Source organism: Loxodonta africana, chromosome 1, assembly GCF_030014295.1.
Source record: "Loxodonta africana isolate mLoxAfr1 chromosome 1, mLoxAfr1.hap2, whole genome shotgun sequence".
NCBI lineage: Eukaryota > Metazoa > Chordata > Mammalia > Proboscidea > Elephantidae > Loxodonta > Loxodonta africana.
In genome coordinates this window covers 74,035,480-74,050,348 of record NC_087342.1, presented here as the reverse complement: position 1 = coordinate 74,050,348, position 14,869 = coordinate 74,035,480, and the positions used below count along the sequence as shown (strand labels likewise).

At 42.4% G+C, this 14,869-nt stretch overlaps 3 non-coding genes across 3 annotated transcripts; 2 read left to right on the top strand and 1 right to left on the bottom strand.

Annotated features, from left to right (window-relative positions):
* Positions 1-4,091: 4,091 nt before the first annotated feature.
* Positions 4,092-4,165, bottom strand: TRNAT-AGU (transfer RNA threonine (anticodon AGU)). The gene has a single exon. It is a non-coding gene; the product is annotated as a tRNA-Thr (tRNA).
* Positions 4,166-9,408: 5,243 nt separating this feature from the next.
* TRNAV-UAC (transfer RNA valine (anticodon UAC)) lies at positions 9,409-9,481 on the top strand. Its single transcript has one exon. It is a non-coding gene; the product is annotated as a tRNA-Val (tRNA).
* Positions 9,482-10,031: 550 nt separating this feature from the next.
* TRNAS-GCU (transfer RNA serine (anticodon GCU)) lies at positions 10,032-10,113 on the top strand. Its single transcript has one exon. It is a non-coding gene; the product is annotated as a tRNA-Ser (tRNA).
* The last annotated feature ends 4,756 nt before the right edge of the window (positions 10,114-14,869 follow it).

Below are 14,869 nucleotides of genomic sequence, written 5' to 3'. Positions count from 1 at the left end.
CAGTATCCGGTAAGGGTCTACTATCCAGAATATACTAAGAACTCTTAAAACTCAACAATAAAACAACAAACATCCAATTAATAAATAAGCAAAAGGTTTGAATAAACATTTATTCAAAGTAGACATACAAATGACTGATAAATAGATGAAAAGATGCCCAACATCATCAGTCATTGTATGCTGTCGAGTCGATTCCGACTCATAGCGACCCTATAGAACAGAGTGGAACTTCCCCATAGGGTTTCCAAGGAGTGGCTGGTGGATTCTGTCAACTTATTGGTTAGCAGCTGTAGCTCTTAACCACTGTGCTGCCAGGGCTTTAGGGCTCCAGGACTCCTACTGGTCATTCCAAAACCAAACCAAACCTGTTGCCTTCCAGTCAATTTGACTCATAGCCACAACAAGGCACCACTTTACACCAACTGGAGTGATTGCATCCCCAGGATGGCTCAGTGGTTAAGGCTTTGGACTTAAGATCCCACGGGCCTGTGTCCACGTGGATTCGAACCCCACTACCGGTAGAATGGTGGAGTCCACCACCTCCTCCATGGAAGCCCTGTGGGGCAGTTCACTGTGAGTCAGACTCACTGGCAATAGTTTTTTTTTTTTTTTTTTGGTTTAGAATTACAGTAAAAAAAAAAAAGGAGGAAATAACCATGGTATTTTTCAATTGCCTCATACGCATGTGAAAACTGGACAATGAATAAGGAAGGCCAAAGAAGAATTGATGCATATAAATTATGATGTTGGCAAAGAATATTGAATATACCTTGGACAGCCAGAAGAACAAACAAATCTATCTTGGAAGAAGTACAAGCCAGAATGCTTCTTAGAAGCGAGGATAGCAAGACTTCACCTCATTTTTGACATGTTATCAGGAGGGACCAATCCAGGGAGAAGGACATCTTACTTGGTGAAACAGAGGGACAGTGAAAAAGAGAGGAAACCCTGGTGGCATAGTGGTTGAGTGCTACACCTGCTAACTAAAGGTTTGGCAGTTTGAATTCGCCAGGTGCTCCTTGGAAACTCTGTGGGGCAGTTCTACTCTGTCCTGTAGGGTCGCTATGTGTTGGAATCGACTGGACCACACTGGATTTGGTTTTTTTGGGGGTGAAAAAGAGAAAGACCCTCAAAGAGATGAATTGACATAATGTCAGCAACAAAGGGCTCAAACAGTAACGATTGTATGGATGGTGCTGGACCGGGCAATGTTTGGTTCTGTTATACACAAGGTCACTATGAGTTGGAACCGACTCGATGGTACCTAATAACGATAACTGTTGACCAGGATGTAGAGAAATTGGAACCTTCATACATTGCTGGTGGGAATGCAAAATGACGTAGCCATTATAGAAACAGTTTGATGGTTCCTCAAAAAGTTAAACGTAGAATTACAACATAATCTAGCCTGATTATCTATGCAAGTGCAGCATATAGGCCTTTTTAAGTTTATTTTACTTGAAGTTTTCATAAGCAATCTCAGACTGGACTTTTAAAAGACTAATTATTTTTCCTTATTATTTACTAAACGCAGAGTATTTTTCTATCTAAGCAGATTATCTACATGTCTTTTCAAACACAGGTATTTTAAACCAAGGCAAATAAAATTCATTTCTAAATTTTGTCCTTATACTTCTTAATTTTCTGGAACAATCTGATGCTTTACTTCAGAATTGACCTCAGGGATCTGTAGGATCAGAACTAATTTCATATTACTAAAATGTTATTAACATGTAATATATTCATCTGTAGTATGTTTGAATTGTTCGTAAGTACCCATTTTCAAATCTGTGCTGAAATTGTTTGCTAATGGAACAAGCATTCCAAGTTACTAGTTTTAGATACATAAATATTCAAGACAGTTTAATTAATTGCTTGTAATGTTTATCAACAGCAGCATTCAAAGTCAAAGCGCTCTTTAAATACAAGTCTTTTGGCGATTGTCTGCACTCCCAGGTGAATCGATGAGCCCATTGGAGAATTAAAGCAAGGAGCAGGAGGCCCTTGGGATGTAATCCTCTGTTGGAGGAGTATTCTTTCTGTTTTAGAATGTGTAAAAACAGAAAAAGCATTATAAATAATTTTCAGAGTTTTATATATAAATCCAGAGCAAATGCTAATAAGCTGTCACACGTTCTATTCTCAAAGCATATTTTTCTTTTTGCTTAAAGTCCTTTATTTTGGCTTGTCTGGTTTGCTCTCTTGATTCTGTTTTAAAGGCTATTTTTTCCAAGCAGATTTCATATCATTCCCCTATAAAAAAGATCTTCATTGAATCTCAGTTACCTTCTGAAACTTTAAATAACTTGGGTGCCATATATCCTGTCTCATCTCCTGCCATCAACTCGACCTGCAAGGGGTTTGGTTTGCTTTTTTGGTTTTATCATTCAACTAAGCTATGAGGTAGCCCAGAAATATTTTAATACAGGAGGAAGCCTCCCTTCAATGTGTAGGCTGAGTTTGGAGTAACTAACAGAGTTTGGCTTCTGATTTATGCACTCCATTTAATATTTCAGACAAAGATTTTTTGGGGTCGCTTACTGATATGTACCTGAGAACATATTTGTCCCTCCCTGGCTGAGCTTTGGTAAGTATAGGGCAGGAATAAGGCTTTAATATATAACATAGTTCTACAGATACTCTCTGGCTTCCCTGGATTCAGTTCACAAGAAGGGGACAGCACTTTGTTGTTTCTTAAAGTTACATTAGGCTTGTGGCCATCTCTTTTGCTTGAATTTCTTTGGAAGCAGATGGACGGTATCATGGATTGAATTGTGTTCCCCAGAAATATCTATCAACTTGGCTAGGCCATGATTGCCAGTATTGTGTGATTGTCCACCATTTTGTCACCTGATGTGATTTTCTTATATGTTGTAAATCCTGTCTCTATGATGTTAATGAGATGGGATTAGCAGCAGTTATGTTGATGAGATTCAATTTACAAGATTAAGTTGTCTTAAACCAATTTCTTTTGAGAATATAAAAGAGATAAGCGAGCAGAGAGATAGGGGAACCTCATACTACCAAGAAAGTAATGACAGGAGCAAACCACATCCTTTGGACTCGGGGTCCCTGTGCTGAGAAGCTCCTAGTCCAGGGGAAGACTGATGACAAGGGCCTTCCTCCAGAGCCAACACACAGAGGAAGCCTTCTCCAGGAGCTGATGCCCTGAATTAGGACTTCTAGCCTACTGGACTGTGAGAGAACAAACTTTTGTTTATTAGCCATCCATTTGTGGTATTTCTGTTACAGCGGCACTAGATAACTAAGACAGAAGGGAACTGGTATGAATAGTATCAGGACACTGAAATCAATTTTAATGGGAGATGTAAAGTGGATTTCAGGCATAATGAGTGACTACTTTTAATAAAGTGCAAAGACAATGACTGGCTGAACTCCAATCATAAACTGAATCTCTTTAGATAAAATTTAGAAGCTCAATGTGCAGGGCAGGGTTAACACAGAGCACATTTTAGACTACAAGGTCTCTTAAGATTCAAGGTAGTGATACTCCATTTATTGATTTATTTCCTCAAAATGTTATTGAGTTCCGATAATTTCTAGTGATACACAAACAAATGTGACAATTCTTCGCATTGTACAAAGTAAACATGGTGAGAGCCTAAAGGTCACCAATGCTCTCTTAACCTCAAAAATAAAAATGAGTCTGACCCAAAACCAAATGCTGTGGCTTATTTATTCTTAGGCTGACACTGACACTCAAACTCCATAATTTAGTTGAAAATGCTGGAGATCAGAGATTAAGAGATCTGACAATGAACTTCCAAGACAGAATTTTAAATGTCATTCTTTATCATGTACTGAAAGTGAATTTTTCCATAACTAGTATATGATAGTCTTTGTAACTATCCTTTCCTCCACTCTCTGCAAACCCATTGTTTTCCATCAACTAGAGAAATCACATTACCTTTTCCCTTCATCTCAACCTTTCATATTGTAGATCTTATTTCTTGGAAATAGCCTCCCCATGATTGGAATAGCAATTCAATACAACCGGCTATACATTTCTTCAAGCATCTCCGACTTATTTAGAGGGAACATGCAAGTGAAAACACAAAACTTAACAACGAAGGCCCCGCTGGGATTCGAACCCAGGATCTCCTGTTTACTAGACAGGCGCTTTGACCAGCTAAGCCACAGGGCCCCTTCTGAGGATGCTCACCTACATCGTATTCGTAACTTTTCTATGAAATGTGGCAATTTGCCAGAAACTTACTTAAATTCATGATAAAGGAAACACATCTATGTTGCAGTACCCGTACCAAAGCAGAAACTTCTATATTAAGAAAAAAAAAAAAAAAAGCATTCCTTAAAGCAAATTTAAAAATGATTTCAAAAGGAAATGAAGGCATCTTATTTCGCGGTGACTATCGCCCCCCAGAGGAAATATTGGATATTGCGCCATACTGTACATTTATTTCTTCGTTAATTTATTTTGTCCACAAATGTTGAGCCACTACTGTGTGTTAGTACTTTTCTAGGTATTGAAGATAGAACAAGGAATAAAACAGACAAAAGGTCTTTCCCTTATAGAGTTCATATTCTAGAGGGAGACAGAGTAAGATTTAAAAAATTTGCCAATTTCCGCGCAGTTACAGAACCCACGGAGCGACTTTCTGAGCTAATTCACCGCACTTGAGCGAGACTGTCTCGCTTCCTTCTATTTTATCTCACCTGGCACAAGAAAGCAAGTCCAGGTGAGGACACGCTGATGGAGAGGAGATTCGCAGCCACCCCTCCCGTTTGCCCAAACCAGGCACCGTCAAGATTTCTCAGACAGCTTTGGCGCCCCCCAAACAGGGGATCTATTGCTTAAGCCTGAAATTCCGCAAGATAGAATATCTTTGCACCTGCAACAGTCTTGTTCTGCTCATTGGCCTGTTGGGTTACAAGAGATTTGATTCTTGTCCTCATAGACTGTAAAACTGAGTGGAGGATACAAAGAAGTAAAGAGAAAACTAGAGTACGTTGTGATCAACAAACCCCACAGGGTGCTGTGGGAGCTCCTAACGTCGACTTGGCCGAAAGAGTATCCTAGTAGAATACCACAACCTTCCCATTAGGTGAGACCAGCTTTTGTAAAGCCCATGGAAACCTCAGATTCCATGTTTAAACAGGACATGTAAAAGGGGTTTTGGCATGTTTGGCCAAATACAGGTTAGCCTGGGGAAGGACAGATGAGACCAGCATTCTGAATATTTCAATAACTGCCTAGGGCTGTATGAAGACGGATGAGGAAGGACAGAGGCATTGACTGAGCATGTACTAGGTGCAAGGCCCTGGAGGGATGAGAAATCACTTGTGAGTTCTCCTTTTGATACAGCCTCCCTAGACCTGGGTTCCCAGCTCTCTCTGCCCAGGCTAGCCTGTGCTTAATTGTTCTTTCTTACAGCAGTTCAAGATTTATTCCCTTATGTCCCCATGTCCCACTGCCATTCCTCTCCTTACATAGCAGTCTTCCTAATGTATTCATTGTGTATTACTTTGGTTATACGTTGTTGTGCAAAACTGACATTTTTGTTTTGTGCTTGTATATTTTAATTTTCTATAATTGGTACATTATATATTCTCGTGTCTTTTATTAAGCATTACAACTTTAAGATCCATCAAAGTTGACCAGTGTACACCTAACTCATTGGTTTTAACTGCTGTATAAAATCCCATGGTGGGCATTCAACTTGTCTTTCCTATCTTCTGTCCCAGTGATGGACCCAAAGATTGCCTCCACTCCAAATAACACTGCTTCCTCATCCATGCTTCTTTATGTACCTGCGTGAGGGTATCTGTGGGATATATACATAAGAGCAAAATGGCTGATTAATCCCAATTTATTCTCTAGTCTACACTGCCACCAGCACTGTGTATCCTTTTAACCCTGTCAGCTCTTAACATCATCCAGTTTTCTGCTTTGTAATCTATGTAGTAATGAATCTCATTTTTTTTTAACTTATATGTTTTCTAAACATTTTGGGTATCTGTTTATACCTTTATTAGGTGTTTGAATTGCATCTTATGTGCATTGATTTTTCCCATAATTTGCTCATGTTTTTGTTGACGTTGAAGTAGTTTTTGTGTTGAGGCACATGGGGGAATATTATATGTTCTAAAAAAAAAAAAAAAAAAGACCTTAATTTATTGACTTTTAGACCTTGTAATATGGTAATATTTAGACCACTCCTTCACCTTTCTATTGACTTTGTCAACCACAAAATTAACAGCAGGTGGTAATCAAATTTATGTTTTTACTCTCTTATGGTTTGTACTTCTGAAGTTATGTTTAAAGGGTTATTTTCCTTGCTACTAGGTCAAAACAATGGAGCTCTGGTGGTGTAGTGGTTAACAGCTCAGCTGCTAACCAAAAGGTAGGCAGTTCAAAGCCATCAGCTGCTCCTTGGAAACCCTATGGGGCACTTCTACCCTGTCCTATAGGGGTGACTGTGAGTTGGAACAGACTAGAAGGCACCTAACAACAACAACGAGAGGTCAAAAATGTCCTCCTCTATTAAAAAGGAAAAATGAATGTACAGGTATAGGTTTTCTTTTCACATTTGGGACATAGATCCATCACGATAAGTGTATTAGAAAAGCTCACTTGCAGATGCTAACGTGCAGTTGACACTGAGGACCATCACACTGGAATATTCGGAGAATGCTGGCTCCAGAAACCTAGCAGAGGGCCCTTTCTCCTGCAAGTTGGTTACCACCAATCCCAGTCCCAGCAAGGTGGCCATCACAATCAGGTGGGTGCACTCAGGAAAAGTCATTCCTGGCTCAAGTCCAGGCCTACTGAGTCAGAACTGTTGCTGGTGGGGCCCAGGATTTTTTTTTCTCCCAATGATACAATCTTGTTTATTGATTTTTTTTTTTTTTACTTTTTAAAATTGTACTTTTTAGACGACGGTTTACAGAACAAATTAGTTTCTTATTAAGCAATTAGTACACATGTTGTGAGGGGCCCAGGAATTTGTTAGTAACGAGCTCTCCCATGGGATTTTTTTTTTGGTGGGAAGGGCTATCAAGGTCAGAGGTTCAATCCTTACATCCACTTCCATGACTTTCCCCTGAACTCCCTGTGGCCTGGATACTGTCTTTGTATCCTCCAGACTACAGCAGTTGGGCTAACTGTGGGGCTAGTTATAAAATATTTGCACTATCTCCATATAACCCCACTGGAGGTACCCAAATTTGACTCAGAAAATGCTTGCTTTATTAGGTACAATATTGAGCCATCCCTGAAGAAGAGGGTAAAAGCAGTGAGTTCTGATGAGGAAGAAAAACCTGGCAAAATCACCTTGGGTCTAGTGGGGTGTATCGGGCAGCATTAGATGGTTTTTCATATGGCAAGCTGTTGAAGTTGTGTCTTCTTGTGCCCAAATTGACCCAAAGTGTCAGCTTAGTAAGGAGCTCAGGAGATGTGGGTGTTCATGTAGCATCCTGCAATTACTTTATCTAAACCTCCTCACACTTTCATGTGATTACATATTTAATGAAATGACCTGTTTTGCCAGTGAAGGGAGACTTGGAGATAGAAAGAGGAGCTGCAACATGGAAGACAGAGAGGCAGCAGAGGCAGCAGAACCAGGACATAGAGTGAGAGCTGTAACACTGGAGATGGTGAGAAGCAGCGGCAGCAGTACCAGAAGACTGGCAGGAGACAGCACAACAGGCTTCCTGGCCTATGGAGCAAGACAGCTGAGTGCCTTTGGGCTGGGGTTTGCTGCCAGAGTGGGGTGCTTTCGGGCCCTTACTAGCAGAGCTAAAAAAGCTTTGTAACACTTGCCCATGCAGGACAGAATCCAGGCCTGGGACGGAGAGGCCAAGGGCCAGGGGAAAGGCCTGCCTGTGGCACAACTAATAAGGGGCTGTCCTGATGGAAGAACCGTAACCTGAGCATTCCTGAACCTGAATTGTAACCTGTTACTTCCCAAATAAGGCCTGTAATCGTCAGTATGGTCTGTGAGTTCTGTGTGATCATTACAACGAATTCGAACCCAGCAGAGAAGTAGACGGTGCCGTGAGAGGGTCGACTGGTGTCAGAACTGGTAAAAAGTTTGGAGGGTAGAGGCATGTCTGACCTCCTCTAACTTCAACAGGGGAGAGAGTCATTATGAGCATCAACAGCCCAAGGCCGATTCTTATGACGCTGGGTTCAGACAAAGGATCAAACAGAATTTTGTGGCCCGCAAGAAACAGCCTCTATTTGGCTGCTTGACTTTGGAAACGCCAACTCTTCACTAAGGCTCTATAGAGAAGGGCCAAGTACACAGTTTAATTCATCCCAAAGCTTGAGGAAGACCTGTCAGAACTATAGTGTGTCACAGAATAGGACACCTGGGGTGAGGAGGTGAAAGAGAGATTTATTCAGCATCTGTTATTTGGTAAGAGCTAGAATGTTTTTTTTTTAGAATGTAAGGTCCATACCTGCAGGGATTTTTAACTGTTACAGTGCTCTATCTGTAGCACCTCACCAAGTGTTTGGCATGAGGTAGGTGCTGAAAAAAATTTATATTTTGGATGAATGGCTGTATATAGATTAGTCTACAAATGTTCGCAGAAGCGTAGCTTGTGTACGAGATGCGCTGGAAAGGTAATTTAGCACGGGGATTCCACAAATATACATATATATATGGAACAGACGTATATATTCAAACAAGGTTATCTGTCTTTGAATCAAATCAAGCCTGTTGCCTTCCAGTTGAGTAAAACTGTCCCATAGGGGTTCCAAGTCCGTAAATCTTTATGGAAGCCACTGCCACATCTTTCTCCCGTGGAGCCTCCGGCTAGTGGATTTGAACCAGTGAACTTTCAGTTATCAACTGGGTGCTTAACCACTGCGCCACCAGGACTCCTTCTGAACAATGGCGTCAAGAGGGCTGGTGTCACCCCCCCACAACTTGGGTGGGCGGGGCCGGTAGGCGGAACACCCCCTGATGGGCGGAGCGTCCCGGCCCTGCTCCACCCCGCGCAGGACAGAGCGCCGCGCTCCTGGCCCGCCCCTTCCGGCCCCGCCTCCCGCCCCCTCCCCCCGCGTCTCCCCGCAGCTCCTCCCCCCTCGAATTCAGCCTCTGGCACCCTGACTGGCGGGTGATGGGGGAGGGGTAGTGGTGACGGTGACGATTTACCGCACTGGGTGACTGGTGACACCAAAGCCAGTGATGCCACTGCCTTGGCAGCTCCTCCCCTGGCTGGGCTGGCTCGCCTGCCGCCGCCGAGAGCCTGGGGGTCATTTTGGTGTCACCACCTCTGACAGTGTCAGGAGGTGCGGCTTGCACCCCCACACTCCTCTAGTGAGGCCGTTGGTTTTGAATGAAATAACTGTAGACCTTCACCGATGTATTTGTTCGGTAACTTTTGTATTTGAAAACAAGATCCATCGCTCTCTGTCGCGGTTCCATAGTGTAGTGGTTAGCACGTCTGCTTTACACGCAGAAGGTCCTGGGTTCGATCCCCAGTGGAGCCAACACTTGCTTTTCCTTTTGAGAGCAAGTAGAGATGTTTTTGTTTGTTTCGTTTTCTACCGAGTGTGATGTTGAACAGAATTGCTTATTCTTCCCCAGCTTTTCTTTGGGAGATCCACTTTTGTACACTGCTTAGCATTTGGGGGCATAGTGCAGTTTGTCACAGAACACTCTTGTCATTTCTGTTCCTTCTAGGTATTGTAAGGTCCAGAAGGAATAGCTTTCAGTGAGGCATGAATGTTTCCATACACTAAATACAATACGCAGGGGTACCCGAAATTGTAAAACTGGCGTGGAGGGATGAGGATACGATTTAGGTCAAAAGGCAGAAGCCTTAGGTCTCAAATTAGAAGCAACTCCAAGGAAAGGTGTGGGTGGGTAAGGATGGAAGGCAGCCCCTTCAGCCACTCCCAGAATCATTTCTGGAGAACTCAGTGGCGTCACTAGGGAAATGGGTGGAGGGTGCGAGCCACACCGGGTGACACTGTCAAGAAGGGGGTGATATCAAAACGACCACCTATAAAATTTTTGTGCAGCGTCTTAGCAGAAGCAGACGAGGTGGCCGAGTGGTTAAGGCGATGGACTGCTAATCCATTGTGCTTTGCACGCGTGGGTTCGAATCCGATCCTCGTCGTTCCTTCGTTTCCCTACTTTGCCGTGGGAGTGAGATTCGGAAACCCTGACGGCACAGTATTTAAGTACTACGGCTGCTAACCAGGAGCTGGGCAGCTCGAGTCCTCCAGGAGCACCTTGGAAACTCTGTGGGGCAGTTCTGCTGTGTCCTATAGGGTCACTAGGAGTGGGCATCGACTCGACGGCAACGGCTTTTTTTTCTGGGTTTGGTTTCAGCAGAAATTTATTATTATTTTTAAATAAAAATATCCCTCGGCGGCAGGGAAGCGAAAGGTCTCGCAAAGGTTAGTGGCTCCTGAGAGCCACTAGCGGCGGCGGAGCTGCGGACGAACCCGCAGGGTCGCCCCGAGGGCCAGCACGGCCTGGCCTACTAAGGTGGCGGGCCTACCGCCGCCCCCGAGGTGCCAGGGCCCTTGCCAGGGCGGTGCCATGGGATCACCCCACAGCACCGCGAGGCCCCATTTCCCCCCGAGGGCGCCTGGGACTTCATCCCACAGCCTAGAGGTCGCGGCTCCCTCCCGCACCCGCCCAGCCCAGCTCTTCCCGGCCAGGGGGCTCTGCACCGGTCGCTGCTGCTCGGGGGCTGCTCCACTGCGGCCACGGTTGGGTGTGACACTGCCGGGCCCCAGCCCCTTCCCTTGCACCATCTCTTCCTCATCTGTGGACCCTAGGGAGCATGAAGGTCCATTTTGAGAGCCCAGAGCTCAGCCACCCAGGAGGAAATGAGTGGCTGTGTTCCGGCTCTTTTCCCCAAGTCCCCGCAGTGTAAATTACTGCTTATTTTTTGCTTTTGCAACGGAGATTCACGTGTCCTTGAGTAACCCGATATCCTGGTTGCCCCCAGCCGGCTCAGCTGTGCGGTTGATATTGTAATTTATAAGTGTAATTTAATTTCGCTTGTTGGTGAAGTCAATAGTATTGCCATTACATTCAGCGATACACGGGAATTACAGTTTAAGAGTAACATTAGCACAAAAAAACATTTCTAAGGATTCCGTATGGTCTGGTAGGAGAGGAGGTCCATGGCGGGGTGGGGGGCGGGGGGAAGTGTGACACCATGAGTTACCGCACTGTGTGACATCAACCTAGTGACAACTGGGGAGACTCACATTCTCTTACCCAGAAAGTCAGGCACTCCTAGCTCCTGGCCGGGAGTTCTCTGGAAGAAGACTCCAGATTTATTCTACCAAGAGGATAAAACAGGGGATCTCTGGCTTGGAAGGCATGTGATGCATTTGAAGCCGAGGTTCCATACTGACAGCAAGAGAAACCTACGAAAATCTTTACCTTACACAGTGAGCCTTCCCAGATCCCTTCAACCCCACGTCCACTCTCAATGGACAAGTTCCATCCAAAAAGTCAGAGCTTCCAACCAACTTTCTAATCTTAACTATGGATAGAAAAATCAGAATCACCATATATCATAAGAAAATGTTTCAGAAAGGTACCAAAAGACAGGGGTCGGGGGGCTCGGAGAGATAAGTAACTTGTGCAACAAAGGCTACATAGGTAGAACAATGCTAATAATAAGCCAATATAAATATACTCAGAGAGATGGGAGACCACAGTGAATATTGCAATAAGGGTAGGTGTAATTGCAAAAGGAAAAAGCCTTTTTAGCAATAAAAAAATATTATAAATGAAAAATTCAATAAGTAGATCATAAAATATAACAACACACTGGTAAATAGGACAAAAAATGATGAAAGAGCAAGAAAAAAATATTAGAGGAAAGTTCAGGATGTGCAATATCTAATCAGTATTACTTCCAAAAATAAATAGGAAAAATGTAAGATAAACTTCAAAAAAATCAGGTATGTTTCACAGCACTAAACAAAAGTAATTTCTAGATAGTCAGGAAAATGGGTAAAATGATACATATACCTACCCCATTATTGAGGAAACAGAGAAGAGCATAACACATTTCAGAGAGGGAAAAACGAGTCACAAAAAGAATCAGTAACCAGAATAACTGACTTCGGAAGATCAACACTGGAAGCTAGAAGACAATAAAGCAATGGGTTCAAATCCAAAGGACAATGAAATCCATCCTAGGATTCTACACCCAATCTAAGTACCCATCAAGTGTAAGAGTAAATTGAGACATTTTGAAATACACATTGTTTTATAAAATTTACCTCCCATTCTCCCTTTCTGAGAATATATTGGAGGATATGCTCCACCAAAGTGAAAAAGTACTTAAGAAATACCTTACAGATACTCTGAGATGCAAAGGCAATATAAGAGAGAAGTGGAAGGATACTCCAGGATGACAGGGATAAGTGTATATACAATATAGAGGGAAAGTAGAGCAGACAGGAAGATTTCTGTCATGGATTGAATTATGTCCCCCCCCCCCAAAATGTGTGTATCCACTTGGTTAGGCCATTATTCCCCATATTGTGTGGTTGTCCTCCATTTTGTGATTGTAATTTTATGTTGAGAGGATTCGAGTGGGATTGTAACACCACCCTTACTCAGGTCACCTCCCTGATCCAAGGTAAAGGGAGTTTACCTGGGGTGTGGCCTGCACCACTTTTTATCTCTCAAGAGATAAAAGGAAAGGGAAGCAAGCAGAGAGTTGGGGACCTCACACCACCAAGAAAGAAGCACCAGGAGCAGAGAGCATCCTTTAGACCCTGGGTTCCTGTGCAGAGAAGCTCCTAGTCCAGGGGAAGATTGACGAGAAAGACCTTCCTCCAGAGCCAACAAAGAGAGAAAGCCTTCCCCTGGAGCTGGCACCCTGAATATGGACTTCTAGCCTACTAGACTGTGGGAAAATAAATTTCCCTTTGTTAGAGCCATCCACTTGTGGTATTTCTGTTGTAGCAGCACTAGATAACTAAGATAATTTCATAAATGTCTGAGGAAGAATTCTTCAAAGAGATGAAATTGAGAGGAACCTGGGTGCAGTTAAAAACTCTGACAGGAAATTTTAATAAACAGTGGATGATTTTGGGATTGAAATAATAAGACCTATAGAAAATTATGCAAAGAAAAATACGATTATTTATTCCATGGGGGGAGAGAAATCCTAGTTTGTTAGGATGGTTTAATATTAGAAAATATGCATAAGATTATTGATAGATATAAAAAAATACTTAAATACTTAAATGCAGAGATACACCATGTTAGTGAAAACAGAAGTTCAATCGAATAAAAATTACCTCTTAAATTTTATATGTATGTATATTCATGCACACATACACACAATGAAATTTCAACCAAAATCTCAACAGATTTGCATACTTGGAAGAATAAAATAACTTCAGCAATCTAGATCATTTTTAAAAAGAAGAAGATGGTAGAGCTTCTTGCCCTTCTAAATATTAGGTGTATTGTAAGAGGTAGTAATTAATACGCATTTTTTTTTCAGAGAAAGATAAATAAATCAATGGAACAGAATGGATAGCACAAATTTAGGCCAAAGAAAATAATGAAACGTGGTATCTGACATAGGTGACATAGATTAGAACAGGAATATGAACTCTTCATTAAGTAGTACTGATACAATTTTATATATTACAGACTTTAAAACACACAAAAATTTATTCCAGTTGGATTAAGGCTTAAATGTGAAAAGCAAAGCTTTTAGACATTTCAGTTGAAGACCGTGGAGGAAAATTGCTAAAACTATCGGCCCCAGTGTCTATGAAGAGCCCTGGGACAGTATCAACATGAAACATCATTTCTCTCTCTTCTTTTGAGATTGCCTTTACCTGTTAAGCAGAGATTAGAGTTTGTTATTGCACTTCTCCTTTTCCAATATCTGTCCATAGGAGTCTGCCTTCCCCTAGGCTAAGAAGGCTGGAGCAAAATTAAGTTGAGGTAGAGTTGCTATTCCTTATCCAAGAGTGGGGTTTATCTGTGATTCATCTTGATGTGGGCCATGACATGGCTTATCATGAGACCAGCCAAAAAAACCAAGCCCACTGCCATTGAGTTGATTGGAAACCCTGGTGGTATAGCAGTTAAGCCCTATAGCTGCTAACCAAAAGGTTAGCAGTTCTTAACCCACCAGGAGCTTATATGGGGCAGTTCTACTCTATCCTATAGGGTCACAGTGAGTATGATCACAAGACCAGGATCTAGAATTTTTTTCTGCTTTCCTGGCTGAGATTCTTTGTGAGGTTTCGTTCCTCCATAACTTCTGTTTCTTACTGACAGGAATGTGCTTCTTTCTTTAGTCTTGTTAAGGCCCAACGTTCTGGAGGAAGAGCCTTTGCTTCTCCTCTGAGAAAACCTTCCAAAATATGAGCAGGTATGTTAACCTAAAGTTGGTGTTAGGGTGGTATGGCTACCAACAAACTGCTGCACAATTGAGATAAATTAACACTTCCAGCTGAGAGTGCTCCTTCTGCATTTCTGCTGCTATTAGAAAAAAGGTTCTTCGGGGTGCAATTTTCCTTTCCCTGATTCCCTGAGTCTTGGAGCCACTCATACTAGGATCTATCTTTCTCTAAGACCTCTGTGCCTTCCCCAAACTTACGTATTACTATGGCAAACATTTTGACCATCATCAACCTTTAAATAGTCTTGCTAAAACCTTTGGATAAACCTCATCGTGAAGACAGAAAAAAACTCTCCCTGTCACAGTTGAAATTATTTATCACCATCAATAAAGCAGAGGATTGCAGTTGATTTAAATAGATGCTGAATCTGGCACTAGTGTGTGCAACATCACTAACACAAAGGCCTTCCTCTAAGTAACAATGCTATTTACATATTTATTTAACAATAACGATAATGCCTAATTC